This window comes from Sinohyriopsis cumingii, chromosome 15 (genome assembly GCF_028554795.1).
Source record: "Sinohyriopsis cumingii isolate HCF-2022 chromosome 15, ASM2855479v2, whole genome shotgun sequence".
NCBI classification, from domain to species: Eukaryota; Metazoa; Mollusca; class Bivalvia; order Unionida; family Unionidae; genus Sinohyriopsis; species Sinohyriopsis cumingii.
In genome coordinates, this window is record NC_142975.1 from 59,907,485 (window position 1) to 59,920,040 (window position 12,556).

The following is a 12,556-nucleotide window of genomic DNA, read 5'->3' on the forward strand; positions in this document are numbered from 1 at the left end:
AGAAAAATGAACACTTGATGCAGCTAACGACATCCTTGACCCCAAATTAATAACAACTTACACTAATGCATTACATGAGGAGATTCAACACATCACCCACAACGGTCAGATTAAGAAGCAAGACTTCTTTCTATTACTCGTCCAACTGCTAGGAAAAATCTTCCCCAACACCAATTAAAACTATCATACTAACACAAACAAATAAACAGTATCGACTTCCGATGGATACAAACTATAACGCAAACCTTGACAAAAAGCTCCACCTTTGGCAATGCAATTGCCGAGGATCAAAACAAAATCATGGAGAACTAAGAGCAGCTATCAATAATGCTAACAAAAAACATAGTATCATAAGCCTACAAGAAACCAATCTAAAAGACAACAATAAAAATATACCTAAACTACATGGTTAGGATTAAAAAGTTCTTAATTATAGGAGCAACGGTAGGAAAGGATGACGGCTTGCCATTTATATCCTATCCATAACACAATTACAGAAGCATAGAATTGCATATAGTTACCATCAAGTAAAGGCATAAAAAACTAGCAATATATAACATATATGACCCGAGAAGTACAGGTGCAAACCCCATATAAAGTTACATAGAAATCTTTAAAGAAAAAGGTATAAATAGCATTATATGTGTGGACATTAATGCACACAATAAAGGATGGGGAGGTGATCACGTAGATACCAGAGGGAAAAATTTAGAAAAATACACCAGAGACAGTCAACTAGTATTATTAAATACAGGTACTCCCACCAGATTAGACCCAATCACAGGAAAATTAACACCACTAGATTTGACAATTGCCACACCCAGCATTGCACTCATCAGCGAATGGGAAGTACTCCAACAAAATACACTAGGAAGCGACCCCTTCCCAATATGTACTACAATATATATAAAAAGTGCAAAGGTACAAAAAAAACATACAAAGATGGAACGCCAAAAAAGCAGACTGGGAATTGTTCCCACAAATACTAAGTACGATACAAATAGAAGACCTGCGAAGTAATGATCCCAGCCTATAGTACAATAATATAATTCTGACGATTAATGAATCAGTATTAAACAGTATACCCAAGACAAGTAGCGATTCACGAAAAACTCACATACTTTGGTGGACAGAAGAATGCCGAATGGCAATTAAGGAAAAAAATATTGTCCCCTCACCTCTCTTCTCCCTCTTACTTGTGATCCATGCAGGTATCTATCAAACCCTAACCACTCTTACATTAATATCGGTCTGAGCAAAACATCAGGATAACTACTACACAACACCATTATCTCCCCCCCCAAAAAAAAACTTAAGAATTATAAGGTGACAAAACCCCAGTCATCAGCCCCCACCCCCACACGGCGGAACTAAAATGAATTACCAACAATACCTACAAGCAGACAATAATCTATCAACACACCACACGTAAAAATTAAGTAATGATCACACAACATTTATCTCAGACCAATTGCTCACAAAAAGGCACAATGCTATTCAAACACAAGGCAGTCATGCAAGTGAAATAAAATTATAGTGGCATCACACAACCAAGAACGAGAACACAGCAACAGACAACAGAAAGTCACAAATCATCACGTCTTAAGCGAAAAGGAAGTCGACACGAGAACATCCAACTTATCTTCGGACAATGCCACAACCCCAGACAGATGACCAACCGAAGATAAAGAAAGAACAACGACCTTCAAAATTGCCTGAATAATATATGAGGTTCTTCCTTTGGGTATTCACGACCTTTCTCGGAAATAGATCTATCCACATAGACCAGATACGATCCTTTCCATACCGCCTTCAAAATTAACAATTAGGAACCTTTAACAAAATGCATGACCCCTCCACAAAAAAAAGACAGGTGACTAACACATAGCGGATTGGTAATAATTTGGAAAACCCAGGTACACTCCGTAGACAAAGTTCAAACCAATACAAATGATAATAAAGAAATTTTTTAGCGTCGTAGGATTTGGTTAATTACACAAGTGGCCCGCACTTTATTTGAATACGTTTTACTGTCCAATCGAATAACTGGACTAGATTTGATCAATTAGGTCTTGGCGTTTCATGCTTTCCGGTGACGTTTGTCTCATCTCGAGGGTCTCTTTCCTCCCTTCCCTTGCCTGGACTCAGTAGCAATTAAAAATGCGACATTCGCATATAAAAGACGGGTCGTAAATGCACCTTTTCTACGGCCCCGACCGATTAAAAATCTTGACCAACAGTCGCAAAAGCACTTAGTTGCTACCACGTGAGACCAGCGTCTTACCATATAATATGGAGAGCAGCCCTACAGGGACTATTTGTACGCAGTGGACAGCGAGGCCTCCGCAGAATTACTTCACTGGAAAGCTGCCTTTGGTGAAAGAAGAATGATGGTTTACTACGGCGCCATTGAGGGGTTATTTCAGAGCACCAGCTGATACTTTGACGATGTTGCATGACGGGAACATGAAAAAACATGCTGCATGAGCAGACATGGGGGCCCGCAGAATTGTGGAAAGAACAAAGTTATCAGCAAATACTTACATGACAACGGGTTTCCACTATTGATTAATAGTGGATGATACTGCTGTTAGTAAAAGGAATCTTACTCTGCAATACTCAAAATAAATACTTACCGGCTGCGAAGTAAGCAGACCGTTCGTCAATTTGGAACCTTATGTCTTTCAAGTGCTGGACCAGCTGACGAATGTGGGACTTGATGAGAGCACACCGTGAACCAAGTGTTGCCACATTTTTGAAGACCTCGGGCATACTCGATATCGAAAAGGTCGAGTAACCTACCAATATTTCCGTAGTAAATTATGCAGTTTCCATTTGACTGGAAACTGCTTTTGATATAATCATTATATATTTGAACCTAATTTGATCATTTCGATACCACCATCAAAAATATTATTCTCCCGTTTTTATTATGCGTGATAAAAACTATATATGTCATTTTGACTTTAATGTTTTTTTTATTATTTTCTTATCGTATGTACACTAAATTCCAACGTTTTAATGAATCATTTTCACAATATTTTGACTCAGTGGATTTCATTAATTGCACAGGTGGCTTACACACAATTGGTATATTTTTGTCTATTTAAATAACTGGACTAGATTTGATTAAGTACTGGCTGGTGTTTTAAGGCACTGTGCGTTTACGTCTCTTGCCTCTCCTGGACACCCTGTACCGTGACGGAGATGTGGAACTATTTCCACCCGTGCAAACCCAGGTGTCCCGATGTGACGTCATAGTGGCGACCAATTGCTACGGGCGTCACATACTATTTTGGTATACACCTGGCCCAGTTGATAGCAGACTGAAATAACATCTCTTGAGATGAGTGCGTATTTGGTCCATTCCCACTCATGAAAGCCCTTCGTTCAGGTCGTTAGGGACATTTAGTCCCACGACCTGAAGGCTAAATCAAAAAGTGCTCTGTGAGCACATAAATGCCTGGGGGATGTGGCTCAAATTAGTTTCCCCACGAATAATTAAGAAACCTGTTTTGCAGGTATAAAACAGCGGCACAGGCACAATGTGCAAAAGCCACTTAAATTAAAATAGTCAGTAAGTCAGTCAGTCTGGCTACCAATCCTTGGTTCGTGAACTACGAAGAATGAGGAAAATAATCATAAAAATCTTTGAACTTCAGATGCACCTGGAGTATGCCAGGCGCCTCTTGGACGAAATGGCTATGGAGGTCATAGAAGAAAGTGCGAGAATAGAAGAGGAGGAAAGGAAAAAGAAGAAAAAGAAGGAAGAAAGAATCCTTCCTCAACTCATGCTGAGACCTCTGTGTGAGGTCATGACTGAAATGAGGACGCATCCACCATTACAACCAGCACCACAACTACAACAACGTCAGCTACAACCACCAGTACCAGTGAAAGAGATAAGGAGACATCATCATCCCCGACTGCAAAATAGAAGACAGAGAGAAGTCTTCACTATCACACATAGTGAAGACTGGGATGATGAGGCCACTCAACCCGTCTTTGCGCTCCCAAGAACAAATGTAAATTGGGAGCAGGACTGGAGTAGACGTCGCGTGTGTGGGCCAGGCCTGTGGGATGTCAGCATTAACCAGGTGTATTTGAAGTTCCAAATAAAACAGTCCTTCTCAGGGCAAACCAAATCTCTAGAAAAGATACTATTCAAGTTGCCAATTTGAGTGAGTGTGGAGTAGTGTGATTATAAACTCACTCCTTTACTGGTTTGATTATGTGTGTGTGTGTGTGTGTGTGTGTGTGTGTGTGCTTGTGTGTTTGTAGGAGCTCGCGTACGTTTGTGTGGATACTAGAGTGTGTGTTTGTATGAGTGCGTGTACGTTTGTGTGGATAGTAGATAGTGTGCTTTTTTTCTCCTTCCCGTGTGTGGATAGTATATATTGGGGTTTTCGATAGTATATGTTGTGTTTGTAAGCGTTCGTGTACGTTTGTGTGGATAGTAGATATTGTGTTTTTTTTTCCTCCTTCCCGTGTTTGGATAGCAGATATTGTTGTTTTCTTGATAGTATATTTTGGGTTTTTAAGCGTTCGTGTACGTTTGTGTGGATAGTAGATATTGTTTTATTTTTCTCCTTCCCGTATTTGGATAGCAGATATTGTTGTTTTCTTGATAGTATATTTTGGGTTTGTAAGCGTTCGCGTACGTTTGTGTTGATAGTAGATATTGTGGTTTTTTCTCCTTCCCGTGTGAGGATAGTAGATATTTGGGTTTTGATAGTATATTTTGTGTATGTAAACATTCGCGTACGTTTGTGTGGATAGTAGATGATGTGGTTTTTTTCTCCTTCCCGTGTGTGGATAGTAGATATTGGGTCTTTTGATAGTATATTTTGGGTTTGTTAGCGTTCGCATACGTTTGTGTGGATAGTAGATATTGTGTTTTTTATGGTATATTTGGGGTTTGTATGGATTCGCGTACGTTTGTGTGGAACGTATATTTGAGATTTCTTTTTTCCTCTTCCCTTGTGTGGATAGTAGATAATATGTGAAGCGAGTATAAGGCATGTTTTCCTTCAAGTCCGTGCTTGACAAATATAAAGTCGAGCGTCTGTCATTTGCGTCATTCTACGGAATAACCAAAGAAAACATGGCAAGCAACCATATGAATAAAATTTTGAAACTACAGGAAGTGGTGAATACGATTGGCATGGTGGCATTATTACTAGTGCGAATTGAAAATTGGACCTATAGTCCGCACATTTTAAAAATGGAATTAAACTATTTAAAAAATGCTAAAGAGTAGCTGAGACAGATGATTAAAAAATAAATGGAGGACAAGGAGGATGAAGAGGACATACAGAGAATGAAAGAGTGCAATAGCAAAATAGATAAGGAAGAAGAAAATGAAAGGAATGAAGAGGAGAAGGAAAAAAGGGAGGAGAAAAAAATGAGAAGAAGAAGAAGAAGATGGTGGATGAATAGAAGAAATTAGAAGAATAAAACTAAAGGCCCTTTTCAGGGCCACTCATATGCCTCGAATAGATTTGCTTTCTTGCCTAAAACATGTTTAGTCAGTTGTATAGTTGTTTGTCATAGATTGATGTTCATCAATTTATGTCTGTATGTTGTATGTGTTATATATGTATATATCTCTGCCTATAATGAAGTTCTATGTCCCGCCAGTCCCGCCCCCTCCAAGCGCTGTTTTATTGGTATAGTTTATGAACTAACTGAACGTACCCGCCACCCGCTGAACTAGCTGAGCTTACCCGCTACCCTCTGTCACTGTTTGCTTCTTTGGCCCGATTGAGGTCAGGCCCTTGCAACATTGTTACCAATCTTCAGCACCGTGGCGTCACCTCACCTGTTCCATTCCTAGAACCCCACTTTCACCTTGTCCGTATACAGACCCGATATTTCCTATGTTCAGTTCCCATTGTCCGTAAACGTGCCTGGGGGTGGGGTGGGGGGTCTGAAAAAATCTTGTCCGTAAACGTGCCCAAGGCGGGGGGGCTGTAATGAATTTCCCCATTGTCCATATAGTGCCCCCTTCACTACTTCTCTCTTTCTCTCTCTCTCTCTCGGACGCTCTAACCACTAGGCCACTGGAGCTGACATTACACACACACACACACACACACACACACACACACACACATATATATATATATATATATATATATATATATATATATATATATATATATATATATATATATATATATATATATATATATATATATATATATATATATATATATATATATATATATATATATAAATTCCTCCTTTGTCAGTGTCCGGTTCAAGACGTACTACTTCGGGCGACATAAATATAACGTAATCGATCATAGGCACCTGCCTGGGCTGTTGCGAACGCATCTGCAGTTGCTACCAGAAAGAGAAACACGTGCTACTAGCTATCAGTACAAAAAGCTGAAAAGTAAAATTCAAGAACAATATTGTGATCAAGTGTATTGGAGACATAAAATGAGGCGATCTCGATGGAAGTTTAAATCATTCAACTTGTCTACAGGAATGGTATACATTTATTGAAGGTAAAAATAAAGACAAAACACCATGTAATGACTATTAATTTAAAGAAGACCTGTTGCATTCATCTATTTCAGAGAATGAGCTGCGATGACCTGTTCGGACTATCTTTGCTATCTTTTCTGTTATCACTTTGGATCTGATGTCTAAAAGTGTATAGTCTTCTTTGGTCTCCATTGCCAACCAAGAGTTACTTTGTGCGATGAAAATGAAGTGAAAGGAACCATCAACTCCCCGCCTTTGTCATACGGCTAACCTGATTAGATCTGTTCTGTTCACCGCCTCAGCTGGTGACATAATTTTCTCAAAGCTGACGATACCGAATTTCGTTTACAATCTGGCTGAGGACATTTTCACGACAATATTCAACATGACAATTTACACGAGTTGTGAGAAAATAAATGGAATGTTGGCATATCCACTTGGATTTCCTCGCAAGCGTCATCCGAGTATAAATCTGATGTATATTATGTTGGAACAATAATGGTCTGCTTAATATAGTTCCAGGCGCCAGCAATATGTACTATACAAACTACATCAATATCCAATGTTAGGTTGATACACTCAAACAAACCACGTGCTGAAACTCAAGACAAAGACACCAAATGACGTTTAATTGGAACAACATTTCGAAATTAAAAATTACATACCATGCAGCAGGCAAATTATATCTTTTGAATATTGCCATACATTATCTATTACACTCTACGTCTTTATAGGACATAAAGACAACAGGCAACCGTAGCTTTTGGATATTGCCATACGTGACATATTACCCTGTACAAGTCTTTATAGAACATATAGACAACAGGCAACAGTATCTTATGGATATTGCCATACGTGATATATTACCATGTACAAATCTTTATAGAACATATAGACAACAGGCAACAGTATCTTATGGATATTGCCATACGTGATATATTACCATGTACAAATCTTTATAGAACATATAGACAACAGGCAACCGTATCTTTTGGATATTGCCATACGTGATATATTACCATGTACAAATCTTTATAGAACATATAGACAACAGGCAACCGTATCTTTTGGATATTGCCATACGTGATATATTACCCTGTACATATCTTGATAGAACATATAGATAAGTGAGAAGTTAATGACTTTTTTTTATACAGACTACCCATTTACAACACGACTATTGTTTCTCGGGTGAAAACGATCTTCTTTGAAGAGTACATGAACGGACATTCAATTCACGTCCAGAACATCTAAGGCATCATAAAATTTGCTACTATTACATTATTGACGAGAGTCCAACAGATCTCGGTGCCATTGTCACTGTCCCTAAGCGAGAGTCCAGCAGATCTCAGTTACATTGTCACTATAGCTAAACTAGAATCATACAGATCTCAGTATCAGTTTCACGTTACCAAACAGTTTGTAACAAAGAAAGATCTGCTTACTAAGCATGATGTTTAAGCGGTTTTCGACCAGGCCTGAATTTTATCAGCAGAACTTGAGTCTTGAATTTTATTTTGAATTAGAATCCAACGATCTCATTGGTTGAAATTTAAGTTTGACCTTACATAATAAACCAATCAATTATCTTAAGTCTAGACTTAACTTACAAACTTACGTTGCTAAAAATGAGTACAGACGTTCTGTGCCAAAGCTCAGATTGCTATAGTAATACATTAGAAAGTTGTTCTTCGTAATGTTGTATTTGCAATGGCAGAAACCAGAACAACCAAACTCATTTCACGAGCTTGCTGTTCTGATATTAAATGTTATTTTCAAAACTGCTCCTACGCCACATGATATATTTCATAAACATCCAGACATCTGTGTGTGTGTGTGTGTGTGTGAGAGAGAGAGAGAGAGAGAGAGAGAGAGAGAGAGAGAGAGAGGTAGTGAAGGGGTGTCCATGGTGTCACCGAACGTAAGTTTCTGACAGGAAACGTGGGGTGTCCATGGTGTCACAGAACGTAAGTTTCTGATAGGAAACGTTGTATGAACTAAAGTGTAAGGGCTTACCAGAGGACACGAAGCTGATGCCAAACTGCTTCATAATGTTAAAACTTACCGGATATGGGCTTTCGATATTGTCTTTTCTAATGCAAAACTTAAAGAAAACAGATTTAATCAATAAATCGAATGCTCTTGTGTGCTTGTTTTATCAATGCTAATTACATATAACAATGATTACCGAACCGTTGCCATATATATTTGGAAAGATAAAAAAATCTCCAAACCATTCATTTACGTTGACAAAAGAGTCTGATAAGACACTTCTAGGGGGAGTCGTTATTTTGTAGCGAAATATCTTGGTTCATTAGCAAAATGCCATAGGAGCTAGTCAGCTAAGGGCTAGTACCATTTTCACTAACCACAAACACTTTGTACTACACATCGTTTGCAACGGTTCAAACATTATTCATAATGGAATAAAATTCATTCTATTTTTTTCCGCCTCTCCTGTCCTCCTTTTAGAAAAATCAAAACAAAACAAAACAAGCTGACTGAAACTCTCTTTCTGGAGCAGTTTCCTGACCTCCTAGATTAAGAAAATTTGATAGGTGGCAACCTGATTATTCTTGAAGATTTGATTTCAACTTTCACTTTGTCTGTCCTCGATATCCATGCACATAAAAACTCACAGATTCTGTTAACAGTTTCAACCTCAAACAGTCAGTTAGCCAACCCACCCACAAACATGGTCACATCTTAGACTGGATTCTTCATGGACCTGATGATGATATTCTAAGTCTTCATTGGTGTTTCACGAACTTGCATCAGATCACTTCTTGCGTCATATGCCAGATCAATGTTTCAGTCATTGACCCTCCATCTCTGTTTGCTACTAGGAGAAACCTCCGTATGATAAATAGAACTAATGCATAACATCCAAGCAAACATAACAACTTCGTTACCTCCTACACCAGTAGAACTTAATACGTGTTTGCGTTTGTTGCTTGACAAACATGACCCAGTAACAAAATGCAGAGTATCAATTTAAAAGTGTTCTCCATTGTATAGCAACATCATGAACCAGCTTCGCACTGCTAAAAGAAAACATAGTAAGGCTGATAAGATCTGGCTTTCCACAAGCCTCACTATTTATAAGCAGGTACATGAAGCAAAGTGTTATTGGTGGATGAAATTCGCAGAAACAAACGCAGTATCGTCCAAATTGACCATTCAGAAGGCCAGATGTGCTTAGTCTGTGCCATTGTCATGGATCGTACGTATGCCGAGTAGAATGAGACCGCAGAATGGAAAGAACACGGAAAAGCGTTCGACAATCGGACAGAGCCAATGAAAAGAAGCATAACTCTTTTTGAAAAAAGCAGGCATTTTCAAAGCGACGGGGTGTGTTATCCCTGAAATACAGAAACTTCAAGACATGTTGGCTCCTTCCTAGACGTTGAAAGTGTACCCAAAGTTGCTTGTGTCTCGATGACCAGATTTCCCAGAAGGGAAATATATTCGAGAGTATCATCATCAAGACCATTTTGATGCCATTATTACCATCATGGGATTTCTTGGATATGCATATTAATGCGAGAAACGTGCCAGTGATTTACCAATCAGGACCAACACACCATTTGCGGTGAGATATGTCGTGCATGTTTAGCGTCCAAACCTTGCAATTTTGGAGAAAAAGGAAGAATTCAATGCTCTTCTTGCAGTCAAACCTTTGTTAGTTCTGCACTTTGCGAACATCATCACACGAAACAAGTCAATCAAAAGAAACGTACAAGCAAATTATTGAGATTGTGCACCGCTTGTGTAGATCATATTGTAATAACCCAAAGACACACGCTTGTCCAGGAAAGAAAAGATGCTTTTCTCTTACCAAATCGTGGATGTCTAACATCAATGCTATATTCAGAAAGATGAGAATAAAATAGAGGATTGCAAGGATGAAAAGCACAATAACAAATAGAAACAAGTGAATTTTATCTATTTTGACTTTGAAGGTACACAAGAAACTGGCACACCCCCTCAATTTTCAAGTAGCTCAACATGCTTGTGTGTCACATCCATACAAAAACGTTTACTTCGCCACTGTCCCAATTGAAGTAAGATTCCAAGAGAAAGTGAACAAATCTTTCAGAGACCACACATTCTTCTCCATGTTGCCAAACAAATATGAGACTCTCTCGATCTCACTTCCAGAGTAAAGGACATTCAGCGTTATGGGGACTCTCGTCTTTATGCTGAAGTCATGGCTCACAATTTCTCGGGATGTGATGGAGAAATTCTTTTGAGATATTATTCAGAACAAGGCACAGGATGTCCCCCAGTCACCATGAACCATGTCAAACTCATTTACATGAAAGGGGCTCGAGTACAGTTAAAGGATCTCATGAATTATTTGGCCATGCTTTTGAGCAGATTGCTTAAGATGTTTGGGATGACAGAAATATTCAAAGAATATTTTCAACTCTTTTCAATACCGAAGCCAATCAATATGTTATGTTCCACATATGCCTGGCGTTCACTATTACGACCCCGATGGTATAAGCACAGAACAACCAGAGTATTCTACGCCTGGTATCAAACTAACTCTTCAGACCCGTTTGACTTTCAAAACGAAATGTTGGAAATATTGTCGATCTGATGTGGACAAATTACGCCATCGCTGTGTAAAATTTCGATGATTATTTGTGAATCACGGAGGTAGCTTCTATCATCGTTATAGCGTGTGGATTAGTATACAGAAATGTTTTTGCCTGAGAACACACTATCCATCACACCTCAATATTCTCTCTGTTAGAGGTCGATATTCTGCCAAAAGTTTGTGTTGGTTGCATTACTTGCGTGAAAGCGAAGACAAACTGAAATAGCATGTTATGAACAGTGAGGAGAAGAAAACTGGAAGACTTTCTGTGAACGGATGGCATTTGGAAAACCTTCAGGTTGTCTACGGATTTCAGAGATGCTTATTTGATAGTTGCCCTTAATGAAACCTGAAAAGTCCTTTGGCGGAGTTTACCGTGGAAGAATTAATTGTACGACCAAATATACCAATAACGCTTGAGATCCAGAATTAAGATTCATTGGTAAAAGTTGCGACACAATAGGCATCAAACATTTGAATTCACAGGACATTGTTTGCAGGACGAACCAATGCTACACATCTGGCATACGACTAGGACGAATCCCAAGCAGAAGAAATCAATTACATCAACGTGTATTCTTAATGTTTCCTTTACGTCATACGTGTGCTGGAGCATTGTAATAAAAACCAGCACTGTTGTCACAAGGGTGAAGAACGCACTTCGACAGGGACGTACGTGAGTGTCAAATTGTTTCGTGATCTGGATCGTGGATACTGTTTTCAACTACGAAGTCTGTCTGGAAGGAAGACCAAGTACGAAGTATTTATTAAGATCCAGATTTGTCTACTCAGGATGAGGAGACCGATGTACAGCGTTTTCACTGTGGTGTGAAACTCCGTGAATTTGGCTGAAACATGGAGTCCGTGCTGTCACTATCTTCCTTTTGGGTGGGGAGTGATTATTATCCTCAGGACTACATGTAAAAAATATTCCTAGTTTGCCTCTTGAGCTAAGAAACTGCATTTACAAAGAGAATGCACTGAATCAAGTGAAATGTAAAGAACAATTACATCCTTTATGGCATATAATTTTAAATGATGATGTCTGAAAGCTATAGTAGGGTTGATAACTTACTCAGAAGAATTTCAATGACATGACTTCTAACAACAAGGCTGCAATACTACAAAGAATTCTTCCAGAGGATGAAAACAGAATTACAAAAAACGTTTAACTATGTAGATACTTTGTGCAGAAAGTATGAATAGTGCCTCAAAAACGAAACATTCCAGTAAATGACTAGCATAAAAAACATTTTAGAATCTACCTTTGGAACTATAAGAACGGATTCACAGAGAGCTTGTCAATATGCAAGTGAAACACATGCTCAAAATCATTTCTTGATTTAAAACTAGTGCTATAGTTACAGTATAAAATGAAGGGAAGGCCTATCACATATATACAGTATAAAATGACTAATTCTTGGGAAGGACTATCACATACAGACTCTCACATAC